This window comes from Amphiura filiformis, chromosome 18 (assembly GCF_039555335.1).
Source record: "Amphiura filiformis chromosome 18, Afil_fr2py, whole genome shotgun sequence".
NCBI classification, from domain to species: Eukaryota; Metazoa; Echinodermata; class Ophiuroidea; order Amphilepidida; family Amphiuridae; genus Amphiura; species Amphiura filiformis.
In genome coordinates this window covers 22,663,496-22,675,513 of record NC_092645.1, presented here as the reverse complement: position 1 = coordinate 22,675,513, position 12,018 = coordinate 22,663,496, and the positions used below count along the sequence as shown (strand labels likewise).

The 12,018-nt window shown below is 37.2% G+C and overlaps 1 long non-coding RNA gene across 1 annotated transcript; it reads right to left on the bottom strand.

Moving 5' to 3' along the window:
- Positions 1–2,218: 2,218 nt before the first annotated feature.
- On the bottom strand, positions 2,219–4,182 carry LOC140139557 (uncharacterized). The gene is made up of 3 exons (XR_011857167.1): positions 4,092–4,182; positions 2,904–3,020; positions 2,219–2,294 (listed from the first exon to the last, which is right to left on the bottom strand). It is a non-coding gene; the product is annotated as an uncharacterized lncRNA (long non-coding RNA).
- Between the last annotated feature and the right edge of the window lie 7,836 nt (positions 4,183–12,018).

The following is a 12,018-nucleotide window of genomic DNA, read 5'->3' as shown; positions in this document are numbered from 1 at the left end:
CTTGGATTGCATTGAGAAAGTTCATAATTAATCCAGCTACAACTTTTGGGTGAGACTTTTGAATCCAGTGGCCTTTCTCAAATATAACTCCATACTTCAAAGGATTGATATGTTCTGAAAAACACAAACAAACAAAAATATGTTAAACCATATTAAAATAGATCACATTATTTGAGATGTGTAATGATCATTGAAATTGCAACTGGACCATTCTACGGAAAGTGGTCCTGTTGTTTGATTTCTCGATATGTCTGTATATTTCTGTATATTTCTGGTCACAGAACTGTTTGTAGCAATAATTTTCAAGTTGATCTGTCCGTGCTGAAGTATGACATGATCTGATCCAATCAAAATAAAGTGCGCAATAATAAAATTGAGATATAGGAAAAAATAAGGGAAAAAACAACAATAAAACTTTGAAACCAAGCATGCCAGGGATGTGCACTCTTAGTCAAGATGTACAACTTAGAACTTTTTGGGTTATTTGTTCAAGAACCCAAAAAGATTCCAGAATGTTCTATTGTTTCCTGTTGAATTTTGTCATATTTAATGGAATGTATCTTCTATAGTGCCCTGCGACTTAATGCTCATTTTGTGGGCGCAGGTGATTGTGAATTCTGGCTCTCAACCCTTGACATGATTTATGCACAAAATGTGAGAAACTATTATATGATTTATGTAAAAAAGTCACAAATTATATTAGAATAATGGACACTCCATATTATAATCGAAAATGTCATTAATAATAATGCCTAACAATTGATAATGGATTTAAAACATACAGTCCTTAATTTTTCTAGCGTCGCGAGCAGAGCGAAAAATGTAGCTTTGACATAAATGTAACAAAAGAATGGCCCAACTGAAATAATTTCTATGTTCGCTGTGTTCCTGGAGTTTCTTTCCGAGTACCTTTGATAAGCTATTTGGGGTAGAATAACTAAATAATAATAATGATCGCGGACAGCAGCAACATCATGAAGAAGAAGAAGAAGAAGAAGAAGAAGATGATGATGATGATGTTACTGCAGATGATGATGATGATGATGATGATGATGATGATGATGATGATGATGATGATGATGATGTTGATGATGATGATGATGATGATGATAATGCTGCTGCTGCTGCTGCTGATGATGATGATGATGATGATGATGATGATGATGATGATGATGATGATGATGATGATGATGATGATGATGATGATACAAACAATAATAAAAACATTACCTATTTCATTTTGGTGCAAACTGTGATCTTCTGAATATGTCAGTCTGCTTTCTTGAGATATTCCAAGTAAATCCATCATTCCTTGTAATATATAGAACTGCACTACGGGATCTCTTTGAGCAGCAAGAACCATAACAGGCATACCTTTAGTATTTATATCCTTCAGATCAGCTTCAGCCTGCATTAAAATTAAATTCTAGTCAACATTATTCACGCAGTGACGTACGCGACATTTTAGGGGGGAAAAAAATGTATGGGGCGGGGGCCCAAACCCATCAAAAAGTGGTAGGGTGTGGTGCTGCTGGTGCCACGCACCCGTTCCCAAACCACATTTTATAGTTAAAATATCAAAGAAGGTATAAAGTGAGAAGAAAAATTAACAAAGCTAAACTGTTCAAAATAGCCAACTAAAATTCATTTTAGATGCTTATTATAAGTTTAATACTTTTGCCATTAAAGTTAGAAAAAAAATCCATATTTGGAAAATGTGTCACCATTCCGTTGCAAAAAAGTCCTACCTACGGGTCTCTTCGACCAGATTTTAACTCGGATACTCCGGGAACTGCGGAGACATTCAATGTTGGAAAAGGAGGTTCGAAATCGCTCATTTTTGCAGTATTATGTGCCATTTTTTAAAGGTAAAACGAAGAAAATTGCAATTTCATTCTAGTGCCTACAATGCGTGTATTAGTTCGCCGATCGTATCATTATAATCATGATCATGACTATTGGCGTAGCTTCACACAGCTAGGACGAACAAACAAAACGTAAGACGAATAGCGATATGCATACACTGATTGAATGATTCAATAATACACATGCACGCGGTATGTTTAGCATTTTTGACATTTCATGATTTGAATAAAAATATTTACAAACCTGTTTCCAGTTCCAGTTTCTACCCTCCGCAGCAAGGCCATAGAAATAGTCCACGTCTTGTATATTTAAAGGTACCTTAAAATCTTACTCCATGCGCGAAGTTCAATGGACCCAGCAGAGCACGCATGAATGGCAGTTTCAGTGAATAATATATGGAATTTATCATAAATGTATAGTCGCCTACCCTGTAAGTAAAAATTATAATTAGTCAATGGGTATATCCATATTGGTAAATTTGGTATTTACAAACGACAAGAAATTCACGGCAGAAGCCATGTCACAAGATCAGTGCTCGCCAACATCACCAGTGAAGAGTCTCCGAAGGTAACATATTGCAATACGTATGCGCGGATTGCATGATCCTTATATAAATTGACAGATGAACCTATGTCGCATGCTTTAAACATTATGAATATCGCGTTGCAATCTTTATCATGTTTATGGATATTTATACATTACTGGCACTAGTTTGTAACCAACTCCCGATTATTGTAGATAGTATATTGAAATGAGACTCTCTACATGCATATTTTATGTGTGTGTGTGGGGGGGCTGGTAAGCATACAGACTTGATTTTGTTTAATATGTTGGCTACATTTATTACGATGGCAATCATTAAGCACAAAAGGTTGATATTAGTATAGGTTTTGTAGATGAAAGCAATGTAGAAACGTTGTTGTTGTTGTTGTTGTTGTTGTTGTTGTTGTTGTTGTTGTTGTTTTGTTTTGTTTTTTGTTTTTTTGTACTGTGTAAACATTAACATTACAAGCCCGCACATACAGTATGGTACTCACCTGTGAGGCAAATGAGCTAATGGTGATATAAATGACACACCTTGTATTAGATCAGTGTTGGCACAGAGTTGCATCCCTGTATGACCTGATGCGCAATGAGATACTAGCATATTGACTCTGAAATGAAAAAAGGAAACAAACATTTTTGGCATTTTACTTTTATTGCACAAATTTAACGAAACAATTAAGTTAATAATGCTTGTAAAACAAGTACATAGAAGAATGTTATTAGTCATTCGTATAACCCACATGATATATTCTGAAAGATTATATTGCGTCACTGCAAGGCAACTTTCATGGGGGAAGGGCAAAATTTGACGGAAGTGGTCAAAAATTGGCTAAAATGTACAAAAATATCTTGAATAACAGAGCCAGAGTGGCCAGCAACCGACTGTGGCGGAGAGGGCGACAATACTTCTCAGGGCCAGCTTGCCCCTTAGCTCCCACTGTCTATGCTACTGGTATTAGGTGAGATTGAACTGCAATCCAGGACAAAATGGGCTGGATCGCCCAAGGTGGTTTTGATGCTTAAGCCAAAGTTATATAAAAGAACAGTATAAGTCTTAGTGTTTCAACCACAGGAACATAAAGTATGGAGTAAATTTCCTTCTCTGGATCATAAAAAGTTCCAAACCCGTGACTGCTTGAATGTTCCTGTTCTAGTAATTTGCCAGTGAAGTGTTACGTGTAATTCGATAATCACTATGCCAACCGGATCACGATTTCGAGCCCTGAACCACGATCAAAATGATCGCCACACAAAGTCTATGTCACTGTGACGTAATAATCGGATTAACTACCATATACGATAAGTTTGACTATATCGCTCTGCACTACAATATTCACGCGGTACAATGCATGAACCATATCATGTGCCAAACTTACAAATGTCCCAAAATTTCTAACCCATTTTTATTCCCAAAACATTCCGAAGAAAGTTTCCCAAATTTTAATCTGGAAAGTTTCCACGCTTTTGCAACCGTTATATTGAGAACAATTTGTAAAATCAGGAATATAAATTAGTATAAATTTTCTTTATTATATAAAATAGTTCTTATAATCTTTATGGAATGCAATGTTTACACAATATTATAAAGGAGGCCTTAAGGTAGACTTAAGCTTGACAGGTCCAACATGAGATCAGTTGGGTCCTTAAAAGGTAGATCGCACACTAATATACGTACGTACTTGTCAATTCCTAGATGCGATAGAAATGCTTCAACAAGTTTAGCCTTACTCAGATGAGAGTAGTCATATGGAGATCCCTCCAAGTGCCAACTGTACCCAACACCTATATTATGAGACCAGAAAAGCAAGAACAATATATGACAGCACTAATCACACACACCGTAAAAACTCAATTATCAGCATATGTGCTTACTATCGAGCGCTTTTGAAAACATGAAATTATACAAAAGTCCGGCGCTTTACCAACTGAGCTAATGGTGTTCAGACACCCATTTACATGTTTACTTGCTCGTATATAACTATGTGTATCGATGATTTACTCAACACCCTTTACACTTTTGTGGATGGAGCTCTTCATTTTTGCATGTTTTAAAAGCGCTCGATAGTAAGCACATATACTAACTATCGAGTTTTTACGCTACTCTAGTAATTAGGCGAATATATTATTTTATTTTCACAATTACTACTTTTACAGTAAAAATCGAAGTAGAAAGACCTGTCAAATATGTATAGCATTTGTTATCTTAACCTAAATTTTACCCAGTCAATAGCACAATAGTACCACTTGACTGGACGCTATTCCACCCCGCCAAATGGAAAATGGAATTCTTTAAAAGTGACGCATAACATAAAATGTCGTCCCTGTCAAGTATTCATACGAAAACAACACGTAAATGTTTCTTCCTAGTAGAATTACTGAAATTTATACAGCGTGCTAATCATGATAAATGGTAGTCTACAGTGATTTTATTAATAATATACATGTAATAAATTGATATCGAATGAGACATTTTATTTTTCTCATTAACATATTGAAATTAGGAGTGCTAAATCGGTGAATTTCTAAAGATATCATCAAAAAACTGTCGAATTATTTTCAAACGTGGTATACCACAGTTTAGACTAATTCAACAGTTTTTTGACGATGTCTTCTGAAATATACCGATTTGAAACGCTTAATTTCGATATGTTAATGAGAAAAATATGAGCTTTTACCTGATACCAAACAAAGTGAAAGATTATGACATGTGTTTTTTCCGCTTCCGCTTTCAGCTTTGATTTGTTAAGCCACTCTCCATTTATTGGCAAGATTAATTGAAGGCTAGGTTTTGATATTTTGAAACTAAACTTTAAAAGTCTGATATTTCGTTTATACCTGGAAAGTTGAAGAGTATTACTCTGGCTCCATTGCTGACTAGCGATGGCATCATGGGAAGAAAGTCCTTGTACGACGCTGGCATACCATGAAGACACAATATTATTGGATTACTTTTATCACCTACATCCACGTAACCTATCCGGTACCTCGCATCCATTACATCTAGAACAGCCTCTTGTAAGGTGTGAGCTACGTGAGCTCTTCCGTTGCTTGATTTGGCATTTGGCATTGCATTCTGCAACTGTTTCTGGCAACTATGCGTCATCGAATGAAACATTCTGGGTGTCTGTGGTAACCAGGTGCTATTGAGAACCTTTATCAAATGGTTTGCATTCCAGCAATGATTTTTCGCTGAATATTTTAATGGTTGATATTTACAGTCTTTGAGCAACAAGGAATTGACGTTCATGCATCTTTGTTGATTGGTTGTGTAGCGTCTAAACAGATCTATACCTCTGTGTGCATGACTTCGAATCAAACAGCGACCAAATTGATAAGAGGCCATGTTTACTTGCTTCAATAGAATCTACAGGTTCTATAAATTGCGAAAAAAAATGGAATAGAAATATAAGACGGTAAAAATCAACGATACTTGTCAACGGCAAGATAATACTCACCCAGAATGTTTTCTTCTATGATTGGATTACATACATCGCTTAGACGCAAACTACGCTCGGTTTCAGAGAAGAACGGCAGTCCTTTGCACAGATTAACGCGAGCGACATACGCGGAGCTTTGTTTGCGCCAACCACCGTTTTCACGCGGTCGGTTTATAGCCCTCTGATCACACCTACAAACTTGTGCCCTCCTTGGAAGTTCCATCCTTGGTTATCTTAGGCGAGTGTGCACATTATCGCCGTCCAATTTTGCGGTGACCACGAAGCTTCAGTGATGTTAACAAGCTTAAAATCGATTGTATCATCTTGATCTTGTAGTGTATATTTAGTAAAAATCAATGGCTAAATTTCCCTGGTTATGTGATCGGGTATTTGATATCGCGTAATATAATTATTTTTAATATCATAATCATAATTATTAACTAATTTGTTATTTTTAATATTGCAACGGCAGTGATAACCATCGGTCCAGATCTTTTTACATTAGAGTCTTCCTAAATTTAACAAATAGTTGAACATTTGGGGGAAGGTCATTTATTTAAATTTGGTCAATTTGATTCAGCCGCAGAAATAAATTAAAGGGGGGTAACCCTATTGGTTTTGGATATGGATTGTCTTTAAAATTACATAATAATATCAAATATCGCCCCCTTTATGCTGCTTTGTGAAAAACGAGAGCATTTTCAGCGTAAATGTGAATAAATACCCAAATTTGCAATCCAATACCTTGGTATGCGTGAATTGCATTCTGGGCAGGCAAGCAACAAGACCTGACGACAATGTTGCAATGCCCGGCCCGTATTGAACGGAAAATATTTGTGTTTAACTCTTTTTCGTACCGTTTTAGAAAAAAAAATACGGCCCGTATTGAACGGAAAATATTTGTGTTTAACTCTTTTTCGTACCGTTTTAGAAAAAAAGGAATATATTTCTCCTTGCAACATGTACATTTCAAATGAATATAAAAAAGTTTGGGTTAAAAATGGAGAGGAAAAAAACCCTTCCACCACCGGATTTTGAACTGGGTACCCCTCGGGTAAAAACATAATGCGCTAACCAATTGAGCCATTTCGCCCACTGAGATCGTCAAGGAATTTTTTAAGCTATAAACGGCGCGCCGTTTCCTCAGCACTTAGTGTAGTTCGCTTCTTTCACAGAATGTGAATGACGCGAAACCAAAGTAGCTGTTGAGGAGACTGATGATTCGCAATTAATTCCCTGTCCAGAATCCGAAGTAATTTTTAGTATTTACAAAGTGGTAGCCTCAAAAGGCCGCTGTGCTTCATGATTTCTCCGGAAATACATCGACTTGGAGCGTCAAATTTCAGGATAGCAATGAGAAAAATAGTATCTATCATGTGATACCAAAACCTCATCAGCAATGAAAAATATTGGGGATGATGCTGTCGATCGGGTCACGGACCTTTAAAGATGGGCGTCAACGAGGTGCTCAAAATTCAGGAAATTTACGATAACCCCCGGGATTGATGCATATGTTTGGGACGTTCATCTATACATTCACACCATTGCAAACCCGTTAAAGTAACCTGTTATACACAGCTGGTCCAAAGGACGTTTTCTACACGGTACATTGTAAGCATAGTCCACAATATTAATATATTATTTTTAACAGCATATATCTTCATATTTATCCATATATATATTATTGAAGTATTTAATTGATCAATTGTTTTATATTTTACTTTTTTATTTCTACATGTAACAAATGGTATTGTGCAGAGTCGCCTTACATTCAATTGAATATATGAATACAAAACCCACCCAAGTCCATACTTTGGCCAAATTGAGTTAAGCATAGGAAATTGTTGCTATGCATAGGCCTGTCATTTGTATGAAAGAACAACTCAAATTCATCCTCTGTGTCTATTGAGCATGTGAAAAATAGCATGTATGAAACAGATGAAAGAATAACCCAAGTCCAGGATTTGAGTCTTGTAACACATTGATTTAAAGCCAGTATGTATAAAAGTCCACTTGTAACACATTCATTGCTGGAGAGTGACTTTTGAAAAAAAAATGGGTTTAATAAAGGAAGGTGTGTGGTTGATATTACATGGCAGTATGCTTATCAACATTATACATACCTGTGTGCTTTATTTTGTATTATCTTACTAGTGATAATCTCATTCCAACATTGTTGTCTTTGTATATGATTCAAAAAACCACCCAAGTCCAACATTTAAAATGAACCCCACGAAGTCCCTGAAATGCTATCGTCAAACCCGATACAGTTTAACCCACTCATTTGCACGTAAAACTTACCATATTGACCAGGTAAATCTAACTGAAGGAATTAAAATGATACACAGGTTTATTTCTCAAAATCACTTCCCATGGACTTGGGTGGATTCCAATTGAATGAACACAGCTTTCAACAGCTGTACTCGAGCCAACCGCGATCGTACATATATCGCGTATTTCAAACTACAACGCGAACGCACGACCTTCGATACAATACTAACCAATCACGAGAGCGTTGGCATGGTTGGATATACTTCCGCGTCACTTACGCACAGTCGCACACGCTGGCGTACATCTCGCAGTGTACGCAAAAAGTTGACACGCTATATCTGGCTGTGTATTCAATTGAAATTTCCACTGTAGTTGAGACCTCTTCTATAATGGCATTTTTTAAACATTATGCTCCCTTCATATTCCAAACATATTACTAATTAAGTGTTACACTTCGTTTAAATATTAATTATATATACCATCCACAAAAACAGCCATGTTATTACCCATCTACTTACCGCTCTAAGCCCCAAGTACTTGGTCTACATGCAGTGCTTATAATAACTTATTATAACATATGTATTATTAACCGAGCAGTTCCAAAATGGTGTCATGGTATGCTTAGGTCGCCCACCGAAGTTGACACATTGTGTAATTTCTGACGACATAGATATCGAAGAGAATGATGGTGATACGTTTTGGCCAATCATATCACATAGATTGGTTCTATCCAAAATGCTGTTTTTGACAACATATTACAAATTCGGAATCCCCATGTGTAATATTTTTGCTATTCAATTAACATTTAAATTTAATGATATTTATCTAAATAGTTCCTAACCTTTTCTGTATAGTGGTCAATGACATGAGGATTTGGTCACGCTTGCTGGTCTTGGTATGTAACGCCCATGGGTCACGTGCGTATTTATAAATACGTAGTTATAGATATAATCGAAACATACTGGTATCATTTGTTCTTGGGCAAAGATTGGTGAATAGATGCATGTTTGAATCATATGTTTCACTTTGTTTTCAATATTACAAAAATGACGATTATGTAGTAAGGGTGCATGTTTAGACGGTAGGACTTTAATAGCTTTTAATAAGTACCATGTAGATTATTTTATTACTTTATTTAATTCAAGAAGCGGTTATATATTAGACATTATCCATCATGGCCATTTCCTTGACTTGTCTACCAATTCCACTTAACCAAAAGACTCCGGCAAAAGACATGTCTGGTTCCAGAGCTGTACTAGGCATCTTGTAAATACGAGGGGAATCTCATAAAATACCACCTGTGACGTCATATAATCACGGAATAAAGCTGTACACTACCGTAACAGTTGGGTTGATAAAAAATAACTGATCATGATTAACATAATTAGGGCAACGACATGTACTTCACTAGTGATGTATCCTGGTCTAGACAATAGGCGCCATTTAGTTGCAGATAAAAATCTGTGATCGGTTGAAAAATGTGTGAAAATTTACAATCCAACACGGATTTTTCACCCAATCACAGATTTTTCACAAAAAAATGTCTCCCAGTGATTAGCAGCAATTGTGACGTTTTGAGCAGCCTATATGACGTTATTCACACCGGGGGGTGCTCAGTACAAATGACCATACGGGGACGTGCCGCAAATATGGGTAGCATTTTCGGCCTTTTGGTATATCAATTACCCCATTTTTCAAAGCCTATTTTGGTATATGAATGGGTCCTTTTTTCAAAATTGTCTCAATTTTTTCGGAAAATAGCCCAATTTCTCCTTACCCCTAACCTATCCGTGGTTTTTTGGCTATCGGAAGGGAAAGAAGGAACGGAAAAGGAGAGAAGATGGAGAAGAAAGTCAATTTGCACCCCCGGGATTCGAACCTCGGACCCCTCGCATGCCACGCAGAAGATCCCCAGCATGTAGCTACACAGGTGACGTTGGCCCGGCCAACGATTCCCTGGGTATATATGACTTGGTTTGATTGCGTCATCAAGTCCCGTGGAATGCATTCACGCAGAGTGGTTTTAATAGTGAGCTTTAGTGAGCCCTAGTTGGGTTAGGGTTAATCTAGCCTTAATCTAGCCAAAATTTTCCCAAAATTTTGGGAAAATTTGTAAAAACTAAGAATTTTGGTATATCAATAGGTCCAAACTTCTTGGAAAATTGGTATATTTATGGGTCCACTTTCAAATTCTCAGCGGCACGTCCCTACCAAAACCAAACTTGAGTACCCCGGGTATTCACGTGTCGTACTTTAGCACAAAAATACATTATTTAACAGGTTTACAATTTTAAATTATATGTTTAGCATACAATATATTTTGTAGTGACTGGTTGGAATATGATGGGGATTGTTGAGGCATAGACTATAGAATGCTTGTTAGAACCGTCTGACCGTGAGCTCCTCCGCCGTCAGTGTGATATAAGTCACTCCACAAGGCGGAGGAGACCAGTTGACGTTCATGCATGCGTTGAAAATGATTTATTTTAGGTCCAGCATTTTTGTAAGGGACCGTTCACAAACACTCGTTAGGAGGGCCTGATGCAAAAAAGATGGCCTTGAAAAATGTTAACCCTCCTAAGGGGGGGGGGGCTGGAAAAAATGACTATAAATTTTCCTGGAAAAATTAAGTTTATATGCTCTTCTATTTTTTTTACCCATAATTTTCATGTCAAAAAGGGGGGGCCCTGAAATTTTTGAGGTCTGTAAAGGGGGGGACTGAAACTTTTTCGCGATGAAATTTTTTTGCATCAGCCCCTCTCGATCCCCCTTACAAGTGTTAGTGGACGTTCCTAACAATTTGACCCCGGTATTGGTCACGTGCAACAGTTAATAGGCCTTTATCGAATGAATACTTCAAGGTGATGTACGATTTTAATTTTAATTAAACCTCGCATACACAGCCTGGTATATTTTCTGGCCAGTTACAAATCTTCAAGTTATCATCAAATAGAAGACAATTTTTACACTACGTGACACGAGTTATACCCGGGGGCAGAGGAAGAGCTAGGAAGTGCCCCAATCGATTTTAAAATTGGAAGATTTGTGCTACGCTAATTCCATGCATTCTTACACAAAGGATAAACCCGAAAAACGGCTTGTGTCCCCCTTGCATCCGGCCCGTTGCCGGCCCTCCTGACACCCCCCCCCCCCCGACTCACGAGCTAAGACAAGTTTCATGTATTGTGCATGGATCGATATTCTATTATAAGTACGTCCCGGCGCGCTTGTTCATAAAAAAAATAAATGTAGACATTTATATAGCGCTTTATGCCGTAAACAGCCTCTAAGCGCTTTACATTTATTCCGCCGTCATTAGAATATGTCGGAACCACGTTTGCAGCCTACAAGTGGCGCAGGGTCCATCAGTACAACGACTGTGACTACCCCTAACAGCTTCCCATTGCACCTGGGTGGGGTGAGGCAAGCGAGGCAAAGCGCCTTGCCCAAGGGCGCAACACGGTGGTGGGACGGGGAATCGAACCCACGCACGTCGAGCAAGCTCTCAGATTATGAGTCTGCATGGCTGTTTCTTTCTGTTATGAACTTACGCCCTCTGAAATCAAGGGCATGAAAACCGTTTGCGCGAATCTTAAGCATGCTATAGATGTATAGCCCCCACAACAACCCCTATATTGTCATTATTAAATTTTAAGATATAGAGGGCGCTATGTCATTAACATTTACGCTTGAAACGTTATGTGCCAGCAATATCTTCTCCTTAACACACATTCCCCCTAAGTGTGTGTTTTTCAGCACGAATATTCCCTTAATCAGCAATCAGGCTGATAATAATAATAATAATAATAATAATAATAATAATAATAATAATAATAATAATAATAATAATAATAATAATAATAATAATAATAATAATAATAATAATATATGTATTTTA